Below are 14,486 nucleotides of genomic sequence, written 5' to 3'. Positions count from 1 at the left end.
CTTAATCCTGAGCTAGCTATGAACTCCTGTTTGTTTGGGATTATCCTTTGATCTGCAAACGGTGAGAGTAGTCCAACAGCACTGCACAATAAACCTCCTATTTTGGAGATAAGACCAAATGAATAGTTGGAGACATAGCTCTGCAAGATGGAATTCACTCCTACCAATTTAGGGTTAGCAGATAGGTTGTTCTCTTAAGTACTGATTCTAGGTTTTGAATAATCGAGGCCCCGCCTTCTCATGATAGAGAAAGGATTTAATTCATAGGGATTATGAATCAAAATTATTCATTAGAGGGTCAGTGGGAACTTAAGGAACAAGATGTATTTATAGTATTGACCCAGCTGTGATTACGAACAACCTATGAAGGATCGACTTACTAATTATGATTATATAGCATAGACATAATGTATCTACATTGAGGGGAGTACAACTATGAATTATAGAGGAGTGACCCATTAGTTAACGAATGAGGGTTAGATCGGTCTAATAAGTTAAGTCGATTAATCTCGGATCATTGGAGCCCATGATCTGTAGGTCCATGAGGTCCCCTACTAGCTCATAAATGGATAAGCTTTAGAGTAGCTTGAGAAGTTAATTTGAAATGTTCAAATTAGGACTAAACGGAATAGGAAAATATATATTTAAATATGATTTAAATACATAAAGATGAATTTGTGTGAAAATTAATTCAATATTTGATATTAAATTAATTAGAAATTTAAATAATTATTTATTAATTTAGAAAATTGATTTTATAAAATTAATAAATTTTTCAGTTTTTTGAAAATCATTTGATTTTGGGAAAAAATTGAAAAGTTGAAAATCATGCACAAAATGGAAAATCAAGTTTTTCCATTACCTATCTTCTACATGCTCACACAAATCTCATTCCTTCATCTTCATTTACTCCAAGCATGAGCTGCAACTCATGCAACATTTTTCTTTGCATATTCACCTGCAATAAATAAAGAAGATTGGAGTGATTTTAAGGCATGCATTCAATAGAAATTTTAGAGAAAATTTCGAGTTGAAGAAGAGTTCTTCGAGCATACTGGTGCAGTGATCTTTTCTCAGATTTTCTATTGCTTCAAGCTATTCTTGAGTCTCACAACTCGTTCTAAAGCTCCAAGAGGATAGTGGGAAAGATCTTGAGGTGGTTCATGGTGTTCTTTGGAGAAGACTGCTGCTGTTGATCGAGATCTATAAGAGTTCTACAAAGGTATGACTACAGACCCTCTAATTTTAGATGAGCATGCTTTAGTTTCTATCCAAAATCAGTGAATTTGAATGCTTATCGATGCTTGTTACTTCTACTGCATGTTAATACACTCTTACATTGACTCCCTCTCAGGTCAATGAGATGGCCCTTTGTTCAAGACCTAGATTAAGTACTCAAGAGAACAACCTTCCTCATATCCCTTAAATCGGGTAGACGTGAATTCCATCTTGCAGAACTATGTCCCCAACTATCTATCCAGTCTTATCTCTAAAATGGGAAGCTTATTGAGGAGTGATGTTGGACTACTCTCACATATGCAGATCAAAGAATAATCCCGAATAAATAGAAGTTAATAGTTACCTCAAGATTAAGATCGAGTTACCTAGGTCATCTAAGCGAAATAGTCAATATTAAACAGTAAACAACATTATAAAGTATGAGTGACTTATTTCATGGTCCGATCTTATGCAAACTCATTTCATAGGATGCCCCACTCCTCATGTCAGTCCATGAACAAATCAGGATCACTTCGTTTATATCACCTTACAGCAAATTGTAACAACTACAGAGTGAGTTGCATCCGATAGTGTTAGCGAAATAAGGTACCTAACCTTATTCGTATACTATAGACCGTTTTGGCTATCTACTCGAACTTGATCCATTTTTATGTATCCACATAAAGGTCAAGTATTCATGTAATAGCCATAGATCTTAGTTTATTAAATTTAGTCTTTACAAGTGCAACTTACAAAATTCAATAACAACTTTATTGAAGAAATGTTGAATAACATCTTTATTGATAATAGAAAATGTTTAACTTTATAAACTGCAAGTTTTAGGACATAAAATCCAACACTTTCAAAGTTCTTTAACTCCTAAAACAGTGGAGACCTTGATATGTATACAAAATTGGACTCGTGGCGGCTCAATGTTACTAGATCTCCTTCCACAACTTGAAGAGTTAGAGGCTTGTGAAAATGAGTCAAGTAATTAATTGAATTTTTTTTATTGTACATATCTAACATGTATTATACTCAAATAACTAATATATTTAGTTTGTCTTGATTTCTTTTGTAAAGAGTCTATCATTGTCTGTTGTTTTGAAATAAGGAATTGAATTTGGAGCATATTGATGATATTAATGATAAGTTTAACTACCATTAGATATATATTATTACTTTATGTTATGAACAATCCTCTTGGTTTAATGTATTTGTAATTTTTTTAGGTACTAAGAAGTGAAAGACAAAAAATTAAGAAGAAAATTCACGTATTCGCCATGCAGCTGCTTGTACTTTTTTGTAATATGCTAATAGTTATTATTGAACTTTGACTTTTATGTAATATATTAATAGTTATTATTTAACTTGGACTTTTTTGTTTATATTTTGAATGAATTTGAACGTAGACTTTGAATATTTTGAATGTGGACTTTGAACTTGAACATTTGAATGATTTAAGTTTGTTTATATTGAATTTATGTTGATTGTATTTTAAGGTAAATGCTAAAACTTTTGCATAGAATTCATGTTGTTTAATTATGAAATTTTTAATAATTGATGTAATATATTTAGTTCACTTATGTAAATATGAAAGATTATTAAATCGTAAAAATCAAATTCTTCAATAGAAAAGGAAGGAAAAAAAATTCTTAAATAAAAAATCTGATGACCCAACCTGACCCAACCTGAAAATATTGGGTTGGGTTTGGTTGACCCATCGAATTTTCGAATTAGTTCATAAAATGCCTCCAACCCGATCAAACCAGCCCATGTCCACCCTATTTGTGGGCTTAAGAATATGTACATTGATTCTTTGCTATTGGTGAGATGGTAAGTGTGTCCTTCGATTCTGAAGCTATTTCCAGAGAGAGAAAGTAATTTAATTTCGGGCATTCCAATAAATGTTTGCCATTTTACCGACCAGACCTCCAATATGGGTTACGAGCATTCCAAATAACAGTTTCAGGAATATTATGAACAAACAATGTTAACAAAAATTTACGTGTAGATGGATCGGAAGGGCTTTTCTATGAAGTAATCCCGATTTCCTGTTCGGTTTTTGGTAAGGAAAAATATTTTTTGATTAAATTTTGGGTTTAATTTCTATTTAATCCCTAAATTTCAAAATATTACATGTTTAATCTTAAGTTTTGAGTTTAGTTTTAATTTAATTCTTAGGTTTCAAAATGCTATAATTTTACCTTTGACATTTGAATTTTGTTTCAATTTAGTCCCTTTGTCTCGAGGTTTACACTTTTAATTTCAATTTTTTCACTAAATACTCATTTTTCGTCTTTTAGAGTTAATTTATGTTAATAAATTAAAAATGTTAAAAGAATTATAATTAATTAGACTTTACTATTCTTATCACTTCTAAAATTAAATTTAAAATGATTTTTAATTAATTAATAAAAATTGACATAGATGATTGAAAGTAAGTATTTAATGAGAAATTAAGGTTAAAAATGTAAAATCTTAAAATCTATGGACCAAATTGAAATAAAAGTCAAATATCAGGAGTAAGATTGTAACATTTTGAAACTTAAAGACTAAATTGAAACAAAATATTTAAAGACTAAAAGTTTAACATTTTAAAACCATGGACCAAATAGAAATTAAAGCCAAGACCAGGGAATAAATAGATATTATTCCCTATTTGTGATTAATTCCATGAAACGCAAGTAAGCACGAGATGGGTTCTTGAAACTCTCCCTTATAATCAAACTGGAAGCAAGATCTTGCAAGAAAAAGTTACCAGAATCTAAAATTCAACCAGTCGTGTGAGTTGCAAAAGAAAAAATTACATTTGAAGACCAAATGATGGTGTTGTTTCCATCAAGACGACAAGATTCCCATCCTTGGATGTAAGCGATATAGAGTCGGAGACTAAACGACCTAGCCAAGAGACTGAACGAAAGAGGTAGGAGACTAGATGACAAAGGTGTAAACGACAGATGCAGGAGACTACACGATAGAGGTGGCAGTGTAAACGACATAAGAAAAGAAAAGAATTCACTAAACGATCGGCCTTCCATGATGAATAGTGCCCATCGTGTAGTAGCTATTTATTAACACATATGTTGCCACATGGCATAATAATACTGGTTAAGTATAACAACCATGAGAGAGAAAAGAGAAAATAACAACCAAATAGTGAAAATTGAATTGCTGAAGAAAAACAGAGGAAACGAAAGGAAAATTTTGTTTTAATCAGTAGGCATAGACGTCTCTTTTATCATCCCCCGCAAGCAAACGAGAAGCTGTCGTGACTGTAAGTTTGGTCTTTAGGCTAAGAAAATGAGGACTTGGTAAAGCTTTTGTCATGATGTCGGCCAATTGATCTTCGGAGGGAAGAAATCTGACTAAAAGTTGTTTGGATGCAAACTTTTTCTCTGAAAAAATGAAGATCAATCTCAAGATGTTTCGTCCAGTTGTGAAGCACAGGATTGGCGGCCATGTATGTGGCGCTGAGGTTGTCATAGAGCAGCAGAGGAGTGGAGATGCAGTTATTGACACTGAAACTGATGTCTGGTCTGGTCAGCGTACAATATTGGAGGGCTCCGACTAAGCTTCTATATTCAGAGGGGTTGTCCAGTAGTTGTCCATCAGTGAGGGACAAGGTGGTGCCAACGGCCATTGGAGAGTGAATGGGCTTGCAGTCAGTGAGTTGTGCACGATCAAGTAAGTTGTAGATGTACTTGGATTGAGATAAATTTAAATGATCTGATGAACGAGCTACCTGAATACCAAGGAAAAATGATAGATCACTGAAATCTTTAAGTGCAAATTGAGTGTTTAAACAAGTAATGAAGTGTTGGATGGTTGTAGAACTATTGCCAGTTACAATAATGTCATCAACATAAATGAGGAAGATGATTAAAGTGTGTGAGTTGCGAAAAATGAACATGGACGAATCAGATTTTGCATTTGTGAAGCTTCATTGCATCAGACAAGTGCTGAGCTTTGAAAACCATGCTCGAGGACTTTGTTTGAGACCATACAAAGCCTTGTGCAGAAGTAAGACATGATTGGGATGTTGGTCACTTATGAAACCAGGTGGTTGCTTGATATACATTTTCTCAGATAAGTCACCATTGAGGAAGGCATTGTGTACGTCAAGCTGTCGAATGGCCCAATAGTGAGATAAAGCAATGGATAGCACAAGTCGGATGGTAGTAGGCTTGACCACTGGACTGAAAGTCTCAAAGTAATCAATGTCATAATCTTAGCTGAAGCTTTGAGCAACCAAACGAGCCTTGAAGCAAGAAATCTCACCTGATGGAGTCTGTTTGAGTCTGAACACCCACTTACTGCCAATTACCTTGCGATCCTGGGACAGAGGTGTGAGAGACCATGTATTATTTCATATGAGTGCTTCATATTCCTCAAGCATTGCTTGCTTCCATCTTGGATGAAGAAGAGCTTCCTTGTATGATCTTGGCTCTGTTTTGTCCAAGTCAGTGACCACGGATAACCAAGCCTTCGGTTTAAAAATGCCCACTTTTTATCATGTAATCATGATATGGTTATTGGTTGTGAGAGGGAGGGATTGTGGTGGGTCTGAAGTGGTGGGAATGGTCAGGTGTCGGGAAGTAGAGGGAGTTGGGAGGGCAGAGTTGAGTAGTGCTGAAGGAGAGGGAATGATAGAAGTTGGTGGACTGGTTGAGGATTCGGGTGATTGAAGGAGGTGAGCAGTAGGTTGGCTAGGTGGTGTAGGTTGAGAGGATGGAAATGGGATGGAAAAAGGTAGATGGGGGGAATCATAGTGATGAACAATGTTGCTTTGAGAATTGGCAGTAGCCTGATATAGGGAGGAAGAGCTGAGGGGACTGATGAAAATAGGAATGGAAATGACAGGAAAAGAAAGAGGTGGAGAAGAAGTGATTGGTTGAGAGTTATCTAGGAAAGGAAAGGCAGTTTCATTAAATACTACATGCCTAGAAACGTAAATGTGACCTGTTGTGGGATGAAGACAGAGATATCCTTTGTGCAAAGAGGTATAGCCTAAGAAGATGCATTCATGAGATCGGTATTGAAGTTTATGGTCATTAAACAACCGAAGAAAGGGAAAATAGGTGTAGCCAAATACTTTAAGAAGCTGGTAATCAAGAGGTTTGTGGTATAAGGTTTCATAGGGTGATTTGTTTGCAAGGAGAGGTGTGGGTAGCCGATTGATAATGTAGGGCGCTGTGTGGAAGGCGAAAGGCCAGAAGGTATGTGGAATAGAGGAATAAGTAAGCATGGCTAAGCTGACTTCAACGACATGTCTGTTTTTTCGTTCGACAGTGTCGTTTTGTTGAGGTATATAGGGACAAGATAGACGGTGGATTATGCCAAGTTTGTCTAGAATAGATGAGAGAGTTTTGATCTCTCCTCCTCCATCAGTTTGGATTGATTTAATAGTAGCGGAAAACTGATTGGATACCATTGTTTGAAACTTGAGGAAATAGGGGAGAACTTCTAATTTTACTTTTATGGTATACATCCAAGTAAATCGCGAGAAAGCATCAATAAACAATAAGAAATATTTGTCTCCATTTACTGAATTGATAGGGGAAGGACCCCATACATCGACATAAACAATATCAAAGGGAAAGGGTGGATGAGAAGTTGAAGAATGAAAAGCAAATGATAGCTCTTGGCCATTTGACAATGCTTGTAGACTGATATATTTGTATTATTTTTTTTACTTCAATTTGCATTTAGACAAAATAGACTGAACTATTGGAGTGGAGGGGTGTCCTAAGCGACGATGCCACAAGGAAAAATCTATGAGTGCTGAGATAAAGACAGTTGGATGAAAGGAGGAAGTGGATGATCTTGGAGCAGGTGGAGTGACAGAAAGCTTGTATAGGCCACGATTAAGTGTGCCCCAGAGGAGTGGACTCTTGGTTTAAAGATCCTTCACAACAAAGGAGTCATGGAAAAACTCAATATAAGCATGATTATCATAACATAAATGACCGATGCTAATTAGATTTCGAGAGATTGAAGGTGTGTAAAGGACAGAGTGAAGACGAGCTGGAGTATTAGATATAGAGGGCAGAAAGTATGAAGAACCAGTGTGAAAGATGGGAAGAGACTTACCATTTCCTATGACAACTTGTTCACCATCATAATATGGAGTAGGTTGTTGGATGTTGAACAGGTCAGGGGTCATGTGATGAGTACTTCGGAGTCCATATACCAACCTACATCTGGATGATTGGATTTTGGAGTAGGGGAAGCAGTGACATAGGATAAGGGTTGATTTGGGGTTGGTGTAGTTTGAGCAAAATGAGCTTGGGGGGATGAATGGTTCTATATTTGGGGTTATCAATATTGTAGCAAGATAGGGCTGTATGGCCAAGTTTATTGCAGATTTGACATTGGAGCCTATTGGAGGAGTGTAATGGTTGATGGGGCGTGGTCGTTGAGCTCGGGCAGGGGATCTAGGAAAGGTATGATCAATAGCATTCATAGCAGAGAAAGCAGGGTTAGGAAGAATACCTGGGAGAGATGAAGGAGGTTTGAAGGATGATTTGGTATTTTGTGGCCAGTTAGGACGTTAAGATTGTAGAGAGAGATGAGCTCCATTGGCTTGGATTTGTTGAAGTTGATCCATGGCAGATTGTGTTTCCAGCCGAAAGTCATATGCGATGAGCAGGCTGCAGACATTAGCGATGGAGGGGTGGTCAGTTCTGTTCTGAATGGAAGTCACAAAAGGGTTGTACTTATTTCTGAGGCCTTCAAGAATATAGGCAAGATGATCACGGTAAGACAAAGGTTCTCCAATAACAGCAAACTTATCCGCAATGTCTTTAATCTTAGCGAGGTACTGAGATACACTGATGCCATCCTTTCTTATTTTTTGAAATTGAGAGCGTAGTCCCATAATCCGAGCTGTTGAAGATGTTTCATAAACCGTTCGAAGCGCTTCTCAAATCTCCAATGTTGATTTGTACCCGACTATTTCACCCATTTTTATCTTTGTTGAGAGAGGAGTAAGACCAGCTCATGATAGTATGATTCACTTCTGCCAATAAGAGAAATGAGGGTTGAGTTGAGTCTGCTGAGGATCGAGGTATTTCGGTGGTTGGGGATAGGTTCCGTCAATGAAACTTTCAAGGCCGTAGCCCATGATTAGATTGAGAAGCTGATTTTTCCAGAGAAGATAGTTTGAATCATTTAGTTTGACAATAAGAGATTGGGACATATGAGGGAAGTTTTCTACGGGAGATTGTGGGGATAGGAATGTGGAAACGGATTGATCGGTACCTGGTTTTGAAAAGAATGATGGGTGGGAAAACCGACATACTGAGGGTGAAGGGGTGGTGGTGGAGGATTATATTGAGAAGGGTAAAATGGGTTTCGAGCAGGAGAAGGGATGCATTGGGTAGCAAGTGGGGTAAACGATGGAGAAGATATAAAGATGTTGGTTGGAGGTAGAAGTATTGAATGGATACCTGGGTTTGATGTCACTAGTAGAGTGGAATTTTCTTCAGATGTTCCCGAGCTCGACGCCATTAAGAAGAACATGATGCTTAAAGCTCTGATACCATGTAAGTGATAGAGAGTCAGAGACTAAACAACCAAGCCAAGAGACTGAACGACAGAGGCAGGAGACTACACGACAGAGACTGGAGAGTAAACGACAGAGGCGAGAGAGTAAATGACAAAGGCAAGAGACTACATGATAAAGGCGGAAGTGTAAACGACAGAAGAAAAGAAAAGAATTCACTAAACGATCGGCATTCCATGATGAATAGTGCCCATCGTGTAGTAGCTATTTATTAATGCATATGTTGCCACATGACATCATAATACTGGTTAAGTATAACAACCATGAGAAAGAAAAGAGAAAATAACAACCAAATAGTGGAAATTGAATTGCAAAAACAAAACGAAAGGAAAATTTTGTTTTATTCAGCAGGCGTGGACGTCTCTTTTATCATTGGAAATAGTGAAAATTCCAGAAGAATCCTTGAGAGGGTTGTCTCTGTTTGCTACCCAAACGACCATTTGTACAGAAATTTGGTTGTTGAACCAAATTCCGACGTATCGGTTGATTGAATTGAGAGGTGAGTGGCATTGGAGATTATGGTAGCAGAGTCTTGGATGAAATTTGTTGATGTGATCGTGTCTGTGTTAAAGGAAGATCTTGTGTAGAAGCATGTAAGTGAAAAAAGTAGGAAAAAAATTATGATAAGATGAAGAGTTGCAATTGTTTTTGGATTTCATGTGTCTGGGTGACTAGAAATTAGAGTAAATTGTGTGGAAAATTGTTTGAAAAAGTAAAAACAGAGTCTTTGTGTTTGCGTTGGGATAAACAAAGCTTTATTCATTGTGAAATTTGTTGGGGAAGCAAGGCGAGTCGACTGTATGGAGCTAATTGTCAAAAGTTATTGAAGTTGTTAGATTACATTTCAAAAAATACCATAAAGTTCCAAAACTTAAGGACTCTCATATGCCACTTCTCTGTTTAATTTCAACTGAGACAACTTCAATTATTTGAGTTTTAAAAAAAAAAAAAAAAAATCAATACATGGAATGATTACTAGAAAAACAATTACGTTTCAAATGAAAAAAAAGTCAAATAATAAAATTAAAAATGTTTGAATTGACTTAGTCAAATAAACATGGGAACAGGTCTTGAAAGAAAATTCAAATTTTCTTCTTTACAATCTAATTGTATATCTCATATTATTACTCCCAGTTAGTTGTGTAAATTAATATGAGAGCATATTGATTTATAATTTGAAATCACAACGCGACCGGCAAGTTTCACTTCAGCGCCAACTGCAATAAGGACACTGTTTGATATAAATCTCGAGCGTTAACATAGATTTACTATCCATTGGTTCAATTTAATTTGGTTTGGTTTTACCAAACCCGAACCGACGGAAGATCTTTCGTTTATTTAAATTTTCGAACTAAAATCGTTAAACCGACCGATTTCAGTGGATATTAATGAGCAACCAACAAGATTGAATGAAATGGATCGTGATCATGATGTGCGTTGTTCTATAACAACTTCAGTGCTTCCACCATCTATGTCTTCAAGTCATAGGGCAGAGTTGATTATGCATGGTACCTCTTCATCTGGAACAGAGGATATTGAAGTTGGTCAACTATTTTTGTGTAAAAAGGACTTGAAAATGCGATTATCTATTTTGTCCATCAACAAAAATTTTGAATTTAGGGTCAGGAAGTCAACCAAATCTTTGTTCACTGTCAAATGTATTGGGGAAACTTGTAAGTGGAGCCTTCGTGCAATGAAAATGGAAGGGTTTGATATATTTAAGATCACAAAGTACTGCAGTTCGCACACTTGTTCCATTGGAATTCTGAATCACAATCATAGACAATCAACTGCTACGTTTGTTGGTCAGTTTATTAAAGATAAGTTCATGGGAATAGGACGTATTTATAAACCTTGTCATATTGTTGAGGATATGAGGAGAGATTATGGCGTGAACATAAGTTATAATAAAGCGTGGCATACAAGGGAAGCCACATATGATCTCACTAGAGGTACTTCAGAATACTCATACTTCATATTACATGCTTATGGAGAAGCGTTAAAAATATAGAATCCGGTACAGTCTTTGAGATCGAATTTGAAGATGAGGTGCATTTGAAGTATATGTTTGTGGAATTAGAGCCTTGTATTAGAGGTTTCGCAAGCTGTCACCCTGTGATAATTATTGATGGGTCACACTTAAAAGGAAAATACAAAGGCACCATGTTGGTTGTGTTGGATTTTGTCCTAAAACTCGTAGTTTGTAAATTAATAAACATGTTCTGTTTTGTTTTTCGACAAAGTTGTTTTTGAAATTGTAATCTTGAATCCAATAAACTAAGGTCTTGAGGCTATTTAATGTAGTTTGAACTTTATGTAGTGACATAAAGATGGATCAAGTTCAAATATATAGCCAAAATGGTCTATAGTATATGAATAAGGTTGGGTGCCTTATTTTGGGGACACTATGGATGCGGCCCACTTTGTAGTTAGTACAAATAATGTGATCCTGAATCGTTCATATAGAGATATGTGAGTGAGGGCATCCTATGTAAAGAGTTTACATAAGACTGAACAATGAAATAGTCACTTTTTACGTTCTAAATGTCGTTTTATATATAAAATTGACTATTTTGTTAATTGATGACCTAGGTAACTAAATCTTAATCCTGAGCTAACTATGAACTCCTATTCACTCGGAATTATCCTTAGATTTGCATAGATGAGGGCAGCTCAATATCGCTGGCCCAATAAGCCTCCCATTTCAAGGGTAAGATCGGGTGGATAGTTGGGAACATAGGGTGCAAGACAGAATTCACTCCTACCCATTATAAGGATAGTAGATAGGTTGTTCTCTTTAGTACTGAATCCAGGTCTTGAATAAGGGGCCCCATTCTCTCCTTGGCCCGAGAGGGATTCGGTTTATAGGTTGGACCTTAAACCAATTGTTCATTAGAGGATCAATGGAACTTAAGGAACAAGATGTAGTCTTAGGGGTAAAACGGTTTTTATGACCCAGCCGAGATTACGAACAACCTGTGAAGGATTAACTTACTAATCATGGTTATATCAAATGGACACAAATATATCTATAGTGAGGGGAATGCAACTACGGGACTTTAGTGGAATGACCCGTTAGTTAACGAATGTTGATTAGCTCCATCTAAAGAGTTTAGCTAGCTAATCTCGGATCATTGGAGCCCATGATCTATAGGTTCATTAGGTTCCCCTACTAGCTCATATGGAATAAACTTAGAACAGTATGATAGAATAATTCGAATTGTTCAAATTATGTAGAGAGAGAAAAACTGACAAGTATATGTGATATAGTGATCGAGTTTTTCAACTTAGAGATACAGCTTTAATATTTAAATGTGATTTAAATATCAAGAATATAAAAATGTTCATATTCAGAAGCTCGGAAATGATGGAAATGGTCAAAGATGTAAAAAGTCAAAGAATTGACTTTTGACTTTGAAAAATCAAACTTTAACCGACCTTATATTCAAATTTGATTTGAATTTCGAGAAAATGAATGCAGATTCATGCTCGGGAGGTCAAAATTAGTCAACACGGGAAAAATCATAAAAAGTCAAAATGTTGACTTTTTGGTCAAAGTTTGACTTTGATCAAATGACTATTTTGCCCTTTGACTATAGTTAGTGGGAAAATCCAAACTTTTGTTGGATAATTCCACTAACAAAATAGTGGGCTAAGTGTTGGCTTATAGTGGAGACATTAAGCCCACTAAGATAGTGGAATATAGGTGTTGGTTTTTTTATGCATTTAGTTCATGCAATTGTTGCATGGATTTTTCTATAAATTGGGCTTTTATTTTGAATGAAAAGAGTTTTTACAATTTTGGAAATTGCTTTTCATATCTGGGCTGGAAAAATCACAACTTTGAAAAAAAGAGAAAAACCCAAACCTACCTAAATTCCATCTTATTTTCGATCTCTTTTCTCTTTCTCAGTTTTCTTCATCCACCGGGTCCCACAACTCGGTTCTGAGTCCAGAGGATAGTAGATTAACTCTAGTGGTAGTCCGAAAGAGTTTGGATCGAGATTCAACGAGGAAAAGCGGTTTTCGGGAGCTTCAAAGGTAGTATCCTACACTTTTAATTCACTGTTTTTCCCTTCATGATGCATGTTTATTTCCTTTAATTTAAGAGCAATTAGAGTGTAATTAGATCCTAATTCTGCTGTATATGTCTCGTATTCCATCAGGTTGCGGTTTCTATGGATGGGAACAATCAATTATACCCACTAGCATATGCAATAATGGACAATGAAACTGATCGATCATGGAAATGGTTTATGTCGAACTTGAAATGCAATATTCGAGAACTCGATAATCTGGTGTTTGTGTCTGATCGGATGGTATCTATCAGCAATGCTATTCATGCATTTTTTTCCCACGACATTTCATGGATTGTGCACATGGCACATAGAACAAAATATTATTACAAACTTTAAGGATAGTACGATTGTTAGGATATTTAGAGATGCAGCAAGAGCATTTCGCATGACATAATTCCAGAAAAATGAGATGAACTCCGTAATTTTCGAGATGGAAATATTTGGAAGACATCGGTCTTCAAAGGTGGGCACGGGTTTACCAAATAGAACGAAGATATGATAACATGACGTCTAACAATGCAGAGTGTTTCAATTCGTTAACTAAAGAGTATCGACTATTGCCCATAATATGCTTGATTGAACATGTTAGAGGAATGCTCCGATCGTGGTTCTACAAACAAAGGAATTACTAGACATCTCAAACGACATTGCACTCTGTCTGCTGTGAAACTCGATTGGCAAGTGAGGCCGATAAGGGCAGACGATATTGGGTTGAGCCTATTGATTGTTATCGGGTCCACTTGCGAGATAATTGATCGGACAGTATTGTGAATCTTCACATGAAGGAATGCACGTGTAAGGAATTCGACTCACTTGGTATCCCATGTTTGCATACAATTGTTGCTACCAAGGAACAAAATATACCCATTAGAGTCTTTGCAGACGATTGTATATAGTGGACTCTCTAATGACTACGTATGCGGATAAATCCACTTGGGCATATATCAGAATGGAAGAGAACTCCTAGATATGTAGAAAAGACTATCCTTCTTCCAAAGTTTGTGGCACAAGCCAGGCGACGGAGAGTGAGAAGAATACCATCCAGAGGAGAATTCTGCAAACAAATGAAATGTGGTCGGTGTGGGAATTATGGGCATAACTGCCAAATTGTAATGAACTGCAAACAACTGTGCGACGTACTGAAAATGCTAGAAACCGCGACACAAATACCTCTCATCTAGTTTAGTTTATAACTAACTTTATCTTGTAATGGTCTGTTGGTTTGTGTTATAAATACCATTTATCAGGCCCCAAAGAAGAGTTTTTCATATTTTCTATTTTTTTTTTTTTTTTTTGTAAACAAAAACAAACTGTAAGCAATCTTCATTTTTTTGTAAACAAAAAAACAATAACAAGCTAGAGTAAATAAAAAAAAAAAAAAAAAAAAAAAAAAAAAAAAACAACAACAACAACAACAACAAGCTGGAGTATTTCTATAGTAAAAAGTTAGAGTACTTTCCATTTTTTTCAAAGTCTCGCTCTCTCTCAAAATCTCGCTCTCTCAATCTCATTCTCTCAATGTTTGAACTTTGAACCTTGAACTTTGATAAATGTTTTATATACTATTGATATAATGAAAAGAGCAGTAGCTCAATTATACATGTGTTTGATAAAATGTGTAA

Source organism: Benincasa hispida, chromosome 8 (genome assembly GCF_027475165.1).
Source record: "Benincasa hispida cultivar pf3 chromosome 8, pf3_genome.v1.1, whole genome shotgun sequence".
NCBI lineage: Eukaryota > Viridiplantae > Streptophyta > Magnoliopsida > Cucurbitales > Cucurbitaceae > Benincasa > Benincasa hispida.
The sequence above is the reverse complement of the archived record's forward strand: the minus strand, read 5'-3'. Positions refer to the sequence as shown.